Source organism: Notothenia coriiceps, unplaced genomic scaffold, assembly GCF_000735185.1.
Source record: "Notothenia coriiceps isolate Sejong01 unplaced genomic scaffold, NC01 NC01_scaffold00037250, whole genome shotgun sequence".
Lineage (NCBI taxonomy): Eukaryota > Metazoa > Chordata > Actinopteri > Perciformes > Nototheniidae > Notothenia > Notothenia coriiceps.
This window is the reverse complement of record NW_011369951.1, coordinates 13,305,192-13,319,102: the sequence shown is the minus strand read 5'-3', so window position 1 is coordinate 13,319,102 and position 13,911 is coordinate 13,305,192. Positions and strand designations below refer to the sequence as shown.

The 13,911-nt window shown below is 39.6% G+C and overlaps 1 long non-coding RNA gene across 1 annotated transcript; it reads right to left on the bottom strand.

Moving 5' to 3' along the window:
• Positions 1-555: 555 nt before the first annotated feature.
• On the bottom strand, positions 556-3,345 carry LOC104967006 (uncharacterized). Its single transcript, XR_800713.1, has 2 exons — positions 3,246-3,345; positions 556-3,141 (listed from the first exon to the last, which is right to left on the bottom strand). It is a non-coding gene; the product is annotated as an uncharacterized lncRNA (long non-coding RNA).
• Positions 3,346-13,911: the final 10,566 nt, after the last annotated feature.

Below are 13,911 nucleotides of genomic sequence, written 5' to 3'. Positions count from 1 at the left end.
CTTTTAATCTTAAATTGTTACAGAATAATGGACACATCAGGATAAGAAATGGAAGCACACCACCTTCTCTGCCTTTTTTTTCTGTGCTCTCCCTCTCTTTCCGTGTTTTCTCTCCTAAACAATTTGCATTCAATTATGTCTTTATTTCCCATCATCCCCTGGCAGTTTCCTGTGCCAGCCAAGTTATCTGTGCCAACTTCCTGACTGGGCCAATCTAAACACAGTAATCTCTAAAAGGGCCAAAGGCCAAAGAGCTGCAGCTGTGTTCCCACATATACTGTATGTACACATAAGGCTCTGATGGCACCAAACTGCTCTGTTTAAACCCGTTATGGTGGATGCCCTGACAGTAAAATATACTGCCAAACAAACAAAAATAAAAACAAATATGTTTCTAAATGAAGTCTTTATTTTAAGCATATCATCTGTATGGAATTGCCCAAATTACAGCTTATCATTGGAATTTAAACCATTTAGCCATGTGTAGATAGAGAACCAAAAAAAAATGCATCTCACACTGGGACTATTGCCAGAAATAAAAGACAAAATACAATGTGCATTTGAAAACGGTTTATTATTAGGATATTAGGCTGAAGATATTATTGACAAAAAAGAATAGAAGGACACAGTGTATTACAGAATGTCTATTCACTTATCACACAGGAGTCACTGATTTAGTTTTTAGGGGGAGATAAACCATACTACTATAGCAACTGTAACTTGTTATTGCATCATGGTAATCCTATACACAACAACATTAGAATTCTACCCAAACGAGATGTTGAACCTTGAAAAAGTACCAACAAATAATTGCTGTGACACATTAAAGTTCCTTCCATGACATATGGCAACCATTATAACAACACAGTACAAGAGGAACAACAGAAAGTCACTTCTATGCTTGATATGAAAAAGATCGCTCAGTCTCATTTACAAATATACACTAACAAGATTCACACTTTCTTTCATTTGTATTCATGACAGTTTTCTCAACAATTCAACTTGCGATTCACAGTTTGTAGCCACATAGGAACAAATTGAAACAACAAATTATAATTTTCAGCTTCACTTTCCAGGTGATTTCATTTCAAGATGTAAATGCTCATTATTTCTCGTTTTGCTAAATGTATAAGCATATGAATACCCTTTTTGAAAGCCCAACATTTCAGTCATATCCCACTCTTGTCTTATACCAGGCTGTGAAAAGCATTTCAAATGAACTTATCTGTATGTGCATTGGTGTGTGTGTGTTGGTGTTTAGTTTATGTAGGATGTATTGTATAGCAAGAGCTGTCAAAGGTGAAGTGGTTGGCTCACATCCAAAATCTCATCTCCTAAATCTAATTTGGGTTACAATGTTTAAATAGTAATCAAATAATGGCACACTTTATGGTGTAAAAGCATCCCGCTAACTTACATGGTGTTTGGGCTCAGTGCCCAGATAAGTCATGCATGTAGGCTCTTGATGTTATTTCTTTAGTCGTCTCAACTGTCGGGCAAATTCCTTCATGAGAAAGGTGATGACGGTAGACACATTTACGCCTGTTTCTTAAGACTACACGGGAAAATATTGAATGTAAAAGTTATTCACAAGCTGGCACACAGTGTGTTCCTGCTGGTTTATTTGCTCCATTTCAAAAATTTTAATCAGTATTTTCAGTATTTTCAATTGTCTGTCCTGATGTTGTGTGCAGTTTGAAACTCAACAGAGAGCCGGGAGGACTTGATGGTCCTAATTACCATGAATTACATACATCATTTTGATCTCAGCTGAGCTATATTTTGATAACTTACTTGATACTCTTATCTCTCGTCTCCGCTGGATACAGAGACAGACTGTTAACATGTGTCAGACTGAGAAATAAACCAACATATATAGTATGTTGTTGGGTGCCCTAAATACTCTATAACTATTACAGTAGTCATTAATACATTTGGAGACAAGCTGTATTTGAAATCAACAGGACAGGAGTCTTTGTACGTGAAAACAAGATGTCAAAATATTCATTTTTTAGACTAAGGTTTGTGTCTTCTTGATCTTAAATGAAGGCCATACATTCTATTTCATTGTTTTATGGTTTTGTTTAGATAACTTCCATATTTAGGAGAGCTCCTAAAGACTGTGACGGCCTAAAAGTTGATTTAAAGTTGAAATATAAGCTTTTATATGCCTCCCTGTAGTGCATTTACCATTTTGCAGACTATGCATCTTGAGAAGAACATAGCCTTAACTCAGTTTACGCACGCAAGACAATAAAAGGTATTATCTGTTTATTCACGATAAACTACCTAAGGACACAGTTTCCTGGGAGAAATCATTAAAAAGTCATTTGTGGAGGAAATACAATTGTGTTAAACAGTTCAACTCTGCAGCATACTTGCCCAGCTTGCATGAACAATAGAGCATGTTGGTGTGAAAGAAAACAGTGCCGGATGGGCTTCAGTCTGCAGAGACGTACAAGCCAAACTGTCAACTTCTTCATTATGCTCATGGCCATCTGTCAATGGTCTGAAGCGTCACATAATTGGTTGTTTTGCTCATGGAGTGCTGAGTACTCGTGTAATGCGTCAGTCTTCACTGTAAGCACCTTGCTGCCACAGTGGAGGCCTCAACTTGAACCATAGCTGTCATAGATCTAAGTGTCCCTGGGGGCTACATAATGTAAATGTCAGACTAAACAAAACACCCCATTACATCCAAGTAAATCACTTCTGTTCTATATTAATCTCTATTTACACATAGAGCCATCGTTATCTATAGAAATCCTTTATATAAATATATAATATATATTTATTTGTATTTACATCTCTCTTCAAAAAAAGTCAGTAGTGGTGTGCAATCTATCCTATCAAAGTTAAATACACATAAACAAACACATGTAGAGGTCAGTACAGGTAACATTAAACTGCATACTGTGCACCTGCCACATAACAAAACATTCAGAGTGCTTCCTGCTTACAGAAACTCCAAATACTCATCTTCACCACCAAACACGTGTGCTTGTCTTTCAGTCTTTTTGTCTCTGTCAGACAGTCCCTCTGACATCAGCGGTGTTCCCATGGTGACAGCAGCAGGAGCAGAAGGGTCGACAGGGTCAAAGGTGCAACAGACAACGTGTGGGCCGAGCCTCGAACTGCCACCTGACAGAGAATATGCGAAAAGATTTAAAATCGTATTAGAAGGCAAATAGAGGAATTAAGAAAAGGAGAGAATGGATGTGGAAGGAGGAGCGGCCATGACTTACCTGAGGAGGTGGGAGATGTTTGGGGGGGACGGGGCGAAGAGGAGGAAGAGCCAGGCTCTTTGTCGCCGGACTCCGACCGCTGTATGTATCACCTGTCTCTTCACCTGAGCAGAGGCAAATACATACATTAAGTATAGCTGTATAACTGTATTCATTCGAACAGACTTCAGACTAGATGTTATTAATAATAAAAAACTGCAGTGTGTTATTTATGAACTAGACTAGACATAGTGATCCAGGAATAATCCATTTAAGGCTTTGAAATGGTTTAACCTTTTCTTCCCCTTTAATGTATGTTTGATAAAATCTGAAAAGATCATTTAAATTAACCCAAAGTTCAGGCCTTTGCAATATATTTGATAAATCTAGTTTCCATAAAGAAACAAGTCCATAAATTACCAATCCAGATTTATGGAAGTCATTTATGGTTCTATCTTTGGTCTCATGGTTGCAAAATTCTTGTTTTTTGTTGTTGTTTAGGCAAGACAGATTTATGGATACCACCCCACCCATCCACAGCTTCGCACAAATGCGAATGCAGTTACCTTACACACACAGACAATCAAACAACTGCACAGACACCCACACACACACACCCCCCACACACAAACACACGCACCTGCACACACACACACGCACCCACGCACACACACACAGATGTGTGAAATGTTGCTTCATTTAATAAGCAAACGGCTTGACTTCGCCATCTGCTTTACCGCTTTTATATCCATTAGTGTGTGTGTGTGTGTGTGTGTGTGTGTGTGTGTGTGTGTGTGTGTGTGTGTGTGTGTGTGTGTTGGCAGAACTTCAGTAATAAGGGAGGAACTCAGGTAAATGAGTGGATTAGGACAGCAGGGAGACAGACTGTGCCGCCAGCTAAACGCACACACACATTCGCACGCACGGACGCACGCACGCACACACACACACACACACACACACCCACACACCTGCATGGGCAGAAATCTGATTCTGTCTCTTACAATACACATTGTCCTTCAGTACAATAGACAAAGAGCCTCTTTCAGTTGCTGAGGAATGAGGTGAGTCGTTAATGTTCTCACACTAAGAAAATCACAATATACAACATACATGAAGAAAGTAGGAAAACACCCATATAAATACACACACACACACACACACACACACACACACACACACACACACACACACACACACACACACACACACACACACACACACACACACACACACACACACACAACGTTAGAAAACTATAACACAGACACTGAAACTCTCCTGTGAATTAAAATCTGTTTCAAAGACACATGATGTGTTTTTGTTTTGGTCTGTCTGTGATAATGATTCAGATGATTTACTCACAGCGGAATGTTAACCAATTAGGAATCCGTCTATTATTATGTGCTTTGGTGACAAATAGCTGCATGGAACAATATGGGACCCGGGGCTCATGGCTTTGGAAATGTGTGTGTGTGTGTGTGTGTGTGTGTGTGTGTGGTCTGTTCTGTGTCCATCTGTTCCCATCAGAAGTCAAAACCTTGTGTCACATCTGGTTTGAACCCCATTTAGGGATCATAACCGCATCATGTTTTTAATGCTTTTTCCACTAAAAGAATTGTAGTGTGATGAATTCATGTTTCAGTTTAGCCCAATATTTGTTACTTTTATCACCATAGCTATTACTAATTAGGAAATATGCCTAATGCTCTTACAGGGAGAAAGCTGGGATAAATAAAGGGCATGTTAATTTGTTTCGTTCCTTCAATTAGACTAAAAGGAACATCAGCAATGCCTAACATGTCAAGCAAGAGATTACATTTAATTAAGAGCATGGGCAATACAAATAACACTCACATTTTAAGGTAAATAAGGTGGCATTTGGGTTACAATTAGCTCCTTGATATGTGAAGGTATGGAGTGCTGCAGGGATGGAATATTTGTCTTCATTAGCATCGCCCTGCGTACCTTGACAAAAGACAATGGGATTGGATTTACGTATTTAATATCATACATTTACTTTAGAGGCATGACTGTCTGAAGTACAGTTTTGATGTAGGCCTTTTTTTCAGTGAGCACCTTGAACACTTCCTACACCACTGACACTACCTTACAATGCAGCTGGATTCTCGCAATATCACACTAGAATCACAGGTTCAAAAGATCATACAAAAATCAATCTGGACAGGCTTCACACCAGTCAGTGCTTTTTTAGGTGCTACTGGCAGCAACAGGGTTGATGTGTTTGATACACAGAGGCGACAACAATGGCAGCTTCTAAACAGGTTAGCATAGATTCTGCAATAGCATCAGTCATATCATCACTGCAGAGTAACTTCCACGAAAGAAGGGTAAAGAACGGCACTGAGAGCTTCTCAATGGAAACAAATACGTTAGCTCTGGTAGACAGATGGTTCATCCAATCACCTGCCAATTATTTTTTTCGAAAGTGCAGTCCCTTGTCCATGCAGTTTCCAATGACAGCTTCTCAGACGCAAATCCTTTTATTGATTATGAATGCACTACCGTAGAATAAGGTGCATAATAACACTCAATCAGTGTCACACCAACTTTGATTGGCTGCCTTGTTTGTGCATATGCATGCTCGTGTTTGTCTGTTTGTGTTCTGAAAGCGGATGGCAACACGCAGTCTCCTCCTACATGCCCTTCGGCACGTTTGTCTCTTAGCAACAATCTAGTACATGTCACATGTGGCAGATTGGCTTCCACTACGTGCACACCAACACACACACACACACACGCACACGCACGCACACGCACACACAGCCAGAGATGAGTGATGAGCAATGTCCGTGGTCATACTCATGGGGTAGTTTAACCTTTACTAGAATGAGTAATGAGTGGGTGTGATTGTGTGTGTGTGTATGTGTGATAATCAGAATGCAGGAGTGACATTTGGAGTAACCTGTTGGTAAATTGCAGACTCTAGGTCAGTCAGATCAGCCAAAAGTTTCATCCTCCAGCTCTGACGTGCAGCGTATGAAGAGCTTACACTTCCATTCATTCCCAGTTTGCATCCTCAGAGGAGCTAAAGTGACAGTTTACAAAGGACAACAATGGTTACCATGTATTGTAAAAGCGCAGGAGGAGAGTGACAGTGATACAATCATCCCCTCCTATCCAACCAAATAAATGTGTCCTCTTCACCGTTGACTTGTTATGAAGACACATTTCCAAAATAATAACGTAAACATGGAATTGGAGTCAAGTGAAGCATTCGCCCTAGGGTGGCGGTAAGAGCTGAAAGCAGTTGAAGCAGGGTAATAAATCAGAGCTATGGTGACCCACAGGAAACAGACTGGCTGAAAAGCGCTTAGTGCATCTCTCTCTCTCTCCGATTATCCAAAAACACCATCTGTACCTGTAGTGCTTTAATCCATTATAATAGTCAGGCTTTAACAACCCAGCCTGGTCTGTAACAAGCATTCCAAACTATCTCTAATTCTCTGTCATGCCGTCTGAAACAAAACCCAACTGACAACACAGCATCTTTCTAATTACAGAAGACAAAGTGACTGTGTGTGTCTATATACACTTTGTGTGTGTGTGTCAAAAAACATGTTAGTTATGCTTTGATCAAACTGATCTGTGTGTATAGCAGATCTGAATCAAAGCACTTGAATGTGTAAAAGTCTTGTTTTGCCTCAGTAGAAACCTCAGGTAGTTCAAATATTTACGATACATTATTTTTTCTTTTAGCTAAGGCTTTTAACCGAAGCATCTAACAGTGTGCATTTTAACCAGGAAGATACAACCCAGAAATTGCTCACATCATACAAATATATAAATTGAATCAAATAAATGGTTTGTTTTTATGTTCAATATATAGTATGCGTGGGTTTGTGGATGTAGTAAATAATGAGAGGATGTCAGGGAGGCATCTAATGAGTGAGAGTTGACTGACAGCAAAGGTGAATAAGTATGTGTGTGTGTGTGTGTGTGTGTGTGTGTGTGTGTGTGTGTGTGTGTGTGTGTGTGTGTGTGTGTGCATTAATGATCGTGTTAGATATCAGATGCCTCGGGTGTATTTCTCAGAACTGCTAACTTAAGCCCCAATTATGCCCAATCTTGTTGCCCTGAATGTGAGGTTTACAAAAGATATTCATTTTCTCTCTCTCTCTCTCTCTCTCTCTCTCTCTCTCTCTCTCTCTCTGACACACACACCTACACACACACACACACACAGAGAGAATGTGAGGTGACCTTGAGAAGCATCTGGATAGAAGGTTGTGCATGTGTGTGTGGGCGAGTAAATGTATCCCCAGAATTTCCAGCTGAATCAGTAATGAGCATTTCATTACTTCAGCCTCAGTTCCCCTGGGAGGAACACACATACACGTACACACACATAAACACACACACACAAAGCAGGAAGAGCATGGTAAAAGGTAGCTGTGGATTATTCTCTTAGCAAGTATTTATCAAAATCAAGTTATAAAACGATTGCTAAATAAAACAGCTGTGAGGGAAAGAAAGATAGAAATAACAGTCGGCTATATCCTGTGAATATTGTGGTAAATAAAAAGTGGTTGAATATCTAAAAACCGATGATGATGGCTACATTCTAAACATACATTAAGCCTACACACTGTACTTAATATGTTAATAGTCATAAACCCGGTCATTTTATTATTTGTAGACTTTCAAAACGTTGGTCTGCCTGAGAAACTATAGACACTAAACTCATCCCTGGTGGGTCATTTGTCACAATGCTTCCAAGCATTTTAACAAGCTTATCATGTATTATACTGAGTGATTCTCATTATATCATTATATCAGAGAGAAGGAATGGGAATGTTTTATTATGAGTCTACTGTAAACAGAACTTTGTGTTAAAAGGGATTACTCGATCAATGTTCATTTGCATAAAATGATGACGTTGGTTTTTATTTTGACAGGAGTTAGCTACTAACTTGTTGTACAAGAAAGCACCGTGTTTCTATTACGCCACATTTCCATTTAAACTAGCCTAAAAGTCTACAGTGAGAGGCTGTGAATAGGCAAAGCGGTGGTTTAAGATAGAGGCTAACAATGCTAACATGCTGTTGTTACGCAGCTAAGGGAAGTATGTTAACCTAGCATGCAAACATTGGCTAACTATGAGTAGAACACATACAGCTGTGGATGATGGGATACTACTTTTGCAGGTATTTGGTCATAAACCAAAGAATAGGACAAATAAAAATTGATGCAGCATTAGAAAAACACCAAAATGATTCAAATGAATTCTAATGAATCTAATGAATGTGTTTATCAAAGTTCATGCCAACCAAAAGTTGTCTTTTAGGGTACATCTTCTTTGAATGTCTGCACGAAGTTTCATGGCAATGTCAGTTGTTGAGATGGACCAACAGAACTTGCCATCTCTCCAACCATCGCACTTGAATGGTAAATAAAATAAAACAACATTCCTATAATATAAACTGGAAAACACATGCTCTGGGCAAAAGTGTTATATATTCCATCATCATCTCGTATCCATCATTTCTTACTTTCGGCTGACAGAAAAACCGGCAGGCGGGGATGCATTATTTATGATCAAAGATCAATCAATACAGGGTTGCTCACCTGAAATATAAAATTAAGTTAAACAACCGGATGATCTCACCAAAACTTGTATTGCATATCAATCACCCTCTCCAATATTAACTGTGCGGTATCATAGACTAAAATGTAATACCCATGTTAATGACTGCTGCTTGTTTCCAAATGATCATAATAACAGTTAACGGTTTGCAGTAAAGCATCTTCCCGAGGTCACACTCACAAGGTTAAGCAGTGCCTCAAGTGGAATAATAAATCCTTTAGAGGAAACACATATGGAAAGAAATGTGAGCTAAAGACTGCAGCGTAGAAGCAACGAGGGACTGTGATTGGAGCTGGATGAAAGCATCCACGTCAGAGAGATTGGTTGAAGGTTGTGCATCAACAAAGCCAACGGGGGTGTTGTCTGCTGTGTGTGCGGCATCTGGATGCTCATTTAAATACATGTGGAGTGACGCTGGAGGTGGTGATAGGGAAAGCGATACAAAGCAAGGGCTTCTTTTTAAAAAGGTCAAGTATTGGAATACCAGAATCACTGCACAGAGGAGGACTAATAAACAGATGACGTCTAATCAGAGTTGCACAAACAAACTCACTCAGGTGGAGAGACGAGCAGAGAGTCGGACAGAGACATAGGCAGGAAGCAACCAGGACATGAATATGAGAATATAGGAGATGCTTGTTGATAGCTTGAGTGCAGGAGGTCAACTGTGCACATCGTTATTCAGTAGATATTCTCCGATGTGAAGTTCAACTCTTTCATCTCTCTCGGGGTGAGTTGAACAAAAGAGAGAGTCTTAAGTCTCTTTGTATGAGAGAGACAGAGGGAGCAAAGTGAATGTGTAATTCTTTAATGAGCCCTGCCCCAAGGATCAATCATTTTAACTCTACTGCTTATTAACCATTGCCACATGCTGAACACACGTGATTCACACCTTGCTCTCTGCACCTACTGTACCCCCTATCTCATGAATATGATCTTCTCTATCCCCTTTATTATGAATTGTGTATGTGTGTTCACTAGTCAATATACACCAAGCTGTGACAACAAAAACAAAATACAACCAAAGGAAGGAGACAAGGGTCGCTCTATGTGAAAACAAAAGGAAGAAAGTGCTCCAAGTCTGGATCTCCAGAGATGTGTGATTTGCACACTGCTTGCACTCATTGCCTATTTTACACCCTTATGTTCTCCAGTGCATGCATGTATAAAGAAAGCGCTTTCATTTTATAGCGCTGATCAAACCAATCCAAAGGCTGGTGTGGGGAGCTTTTATAGTCCTGGCTGCAGATTAGGAGCCTCGCCAGGCTTTTTATTGTTCTTTCTGGCTCCCTTTAGACAGATGCTCACGGATGCAGATCAAACTGTCTTCGGGCAGAGAGGGCAACATGGAAAACACTGGCCTTTGCCTTAAAGATGAAATGGCCTCTAAAGGCTTTGTGAATGCGGCCCCAGGGAAGTGGGGGAGAGGCCAGAGGAGCGAGGCAGCGATGATAGAGGGAAGATACATGGAGGCAGAAACAATACATTGAAAACGGTTCAGTAAAGTATCCTGTTGTACGCCCGTTATTTACTGCAGGATTATGGTAAGAGCCAAATACCGACAGCCTTTTAACTGGGCTTTGACCAAATTCCAAGGCATTGAAAAAACAAAAGGTACAATACTTTGGCGAGAGATTGGAAAACATCTGCCACACCTCTTCTCTTTCTCTATCTCTCCATCTTCCCTCCCTCCCTCTCTCTTCATTGTTATCAAATAAGGACCCATGGGAGGACAGACCACCTGGTTACCATGGTTACAGGGATTGAGGGCCCCTTGCTAGTACACATTCTCTCACATACATTCACACATATACACACGCACACACAAATACACACACTGTAGTTGGTAACTCCAAAAGCAGCTGACTGAATATAGAGTACCGTATATATAATTAAGTATGCAGTGAACAGTGAAACCTGCTTTACATGTATGTATCCATGTCTTTAAATGAATGTGAAAGACATAAAGCCTAGTCATAGTTGGGATTTTGTGAGCAGCTTGTGTGATGTGCTGTATATTACATTGTTTTTTTTTAGATTTGGTGCTTTCCAGACTACTCTGTAGTCTAGTGGTTGCAATGTGAGTCATGGACACCTGGAGGTTTAAATATCCCCAACTCTGTATCCACCACCACATCCCAGTTTAACCACAGCAATTATAATGACACAGCTTTCATTTTGTTACATACAGAAAGAGAAGAGAAGAGAAGAGAAGAGAAGAGAAGAGAAGAGAAGAGAAGAGAAGAGGAGCTATGATTACATTTACATTATTGACATTAAAGGACCTGGATATGTCTGGGGAGACAGAAAGATCGGAGAAAGGGCAGATGAAGAAGGGATTGTGCTGGTTTGAGGAGAACAAATCGATGGGTTTAATCTCTGTGAATTCAAGGGGAGGGGAGAATGAGAAATTACTAAACGAAGAAAGAAGAAGAGCAAAAGAGAAAGAAATAACTCAGTGAGATACTGTTTATGGCTTCTAAGCCTGCCGTTCTTATTGAATAAAACACATAACAAATACCTAATAAAGTTCAGTGCAGAGCTCCATAGCAACATTAGCATTAACTGCCATGACTTTTTTAATGGCAATACCTTGAGCGTCTATGGGCATGAATCTTCTTCACATCACATAGTGAACTAAATGTACTTTTTAAATGGAAATACCCTCAATATAACAATTAATTAAAAAAAAAAAAAAAATGACTGCAATGTAAGAGAAAAAACTACAACATCAGATTTTCTGGCTGGACTTGTAAAATGGCACATAAAGCGCTTAGTTAAGCTTTGTGCTTTTAACTGCTCATATTGTTACGCCTGCCTTGTTTTCTGCTTTTCATCTGTGGACATGTTTGCAGAGTGATCCTCCCTCTGTGGGCTGAGATCAGCGTGTGAATGGACTTAAATCAAATAATAACAGGCTGTGTACTGTCTCAGCATGACCAAAATAGCTTCTCACCGTTAAATGGCACACTTAAATAAAACACAGGCTTGGCAACGAGGTGTTGCGTTTGTGAGGCTTCATTTCAGCTGTTGGCTGATATTGCCTGTCACCACACCTCCACCTTGCCTCCTCCAATTCTCATGTCCCTCTTCAGTATTCAACAGAGCCCAAATGTCATGAGAATTAATTAGAAGACAGGGAGAATATTTCCTTTGTATTACTCACCACTGTTCATATAAGCAGTTCAGGGATGGAGAGAGAACTCAAGCTCAATCACGTGTGTGTAAAAAAAGGTTGATGCTAGGAAAGACATTATAAGTCAGGAAGCAGCACACTAATGGATCCGTCAGTTAGAAAAAGAGGTAGAGCATACATAAAACATAGTGGATTACACACAAAGACATTGCAGTAAGAGATGTATACAAATCCCACAAAGATGAGCAGAAGGACATGAACAATCATTTGTGGATCCACACGCTTCAAAAAATGCCTTTCTCATTCTAGCAAATGTTTGCGTTTTTTTCCTCTGAAGCTCAATAAATCTCAGAGATTCAGACTTAGCAAAGTGAACAGTAGGCAGAATTTTAAGAGAAAGTAAGAGATAGTTAGGACGGCATATTTAGTGGCAGATCTATCCATAAGAATAACATGGTGGCCTGCATTGATTTATCTGATGGTGTTTTATGTATACGTTTACTCAGAACTCATTACATGTATAGTACAGGCATATGAAGTAAAATTAACCCCTGTGATTTGTGTGGTCTGGTGGATACCGCATCACTCTTTCAGCTTCAGTGCGTGCAAGGCTTGTTTATATGCATAGAGATCCCGACCGACGGAGCGACATGCAGAAAATCCCCTTTTTTTCAATCTTTATTGTGATTCTTTCTCCAGGAACTCATTGCGGCTTCAGAGACACGATCCACACACGCTGCCACCAGCTCGGTAAATCATAACTAGCTATTTTCTCTGTAAATAGCCAATGTACCAGTTTCAGGCCCAGCGGGAGGCGTGTGTTTCCACCAATCTGACACATCAAGGTTATTCTATGACAAATGTGCAAACAAATATGTTATGTTTCGAGTTGGTAAATGAGGGGGGTGATGCAGAATAAGAAACAAACATTTTAGGTGGCATAAATATTTTATCACGCCATTAAAACAGTCTTACATCCAGAACCATTATACTGTAGCTAAAGGATTTGCATGTATAAGCAAATTAAATCCTAAATGCAGTTTTGGTCTTGTTAAACAAACACAATGCCTCATTTGACTCAATGGTCTTATTTGTAATACTCCAGTAAAATGTCCTACTCATTATCAGATATGTTTTCCCAATGTGTCCCTGCTATATCACCAACCTAACTAACCTAAAAATCAGTACCTAGATTTATTTTAATATCAATGTTTTCTATTTCTCTCCTGCATACTCTGTCTAGTTTGCCTGTTTATACTGTGTGGTTATTCTTATTCTGTTTGTTTATTTTTGTGACCCAGATCTCCTTTCCTTTCCCTCTTAAGCTCCCTATATTTACCAGTCCACTTTCACCAGTGCGATATTGTGATCTTGTGCAGGAAGCCTTACCATTCCGGCATTTAGATTATTATGGCAAGCCATTTGAGTATTTATTCCATATCCTTGATATCAGAGGGCAGCTGCCTACAGTACACTAGTTGGCTCTTTGATTTCACTTGTTAGATATATGGTCACACTAGTTGGGCACTCTGCTTTAATAGTTAAATAAAACGTTATACTAGTCACTATGGCAAGCCATTCGAGCATTTATTCCATTATCCTTAAGTGAAATCAAAGAGCCAACTAGTGTAGGCAGAACTTGTTAACTAGTGGCATACATTTTTCTGCACTAGTTAACTAGTAGCACCCAGAATAACTCACTAGTTAACTAGTTAATTTCAATGTATCTCACTAGTTAACTAGTAAAGGGCAAAAGGCTCACTAGTTAACGTGTAGACCTTTTGAGCCCCACTAGTTAACTAGTGAGGTCAAAAGAGGCGTCATCTAGTTAACTAGTGAACCTTTTGCCTTAGTTAACTAGTGAGTGATTCTGGGTGCTACTAGTTAACTAGTGCAGACAAATGTACGATACGATACGATATACTTTATTGTCCCCGTAAGGA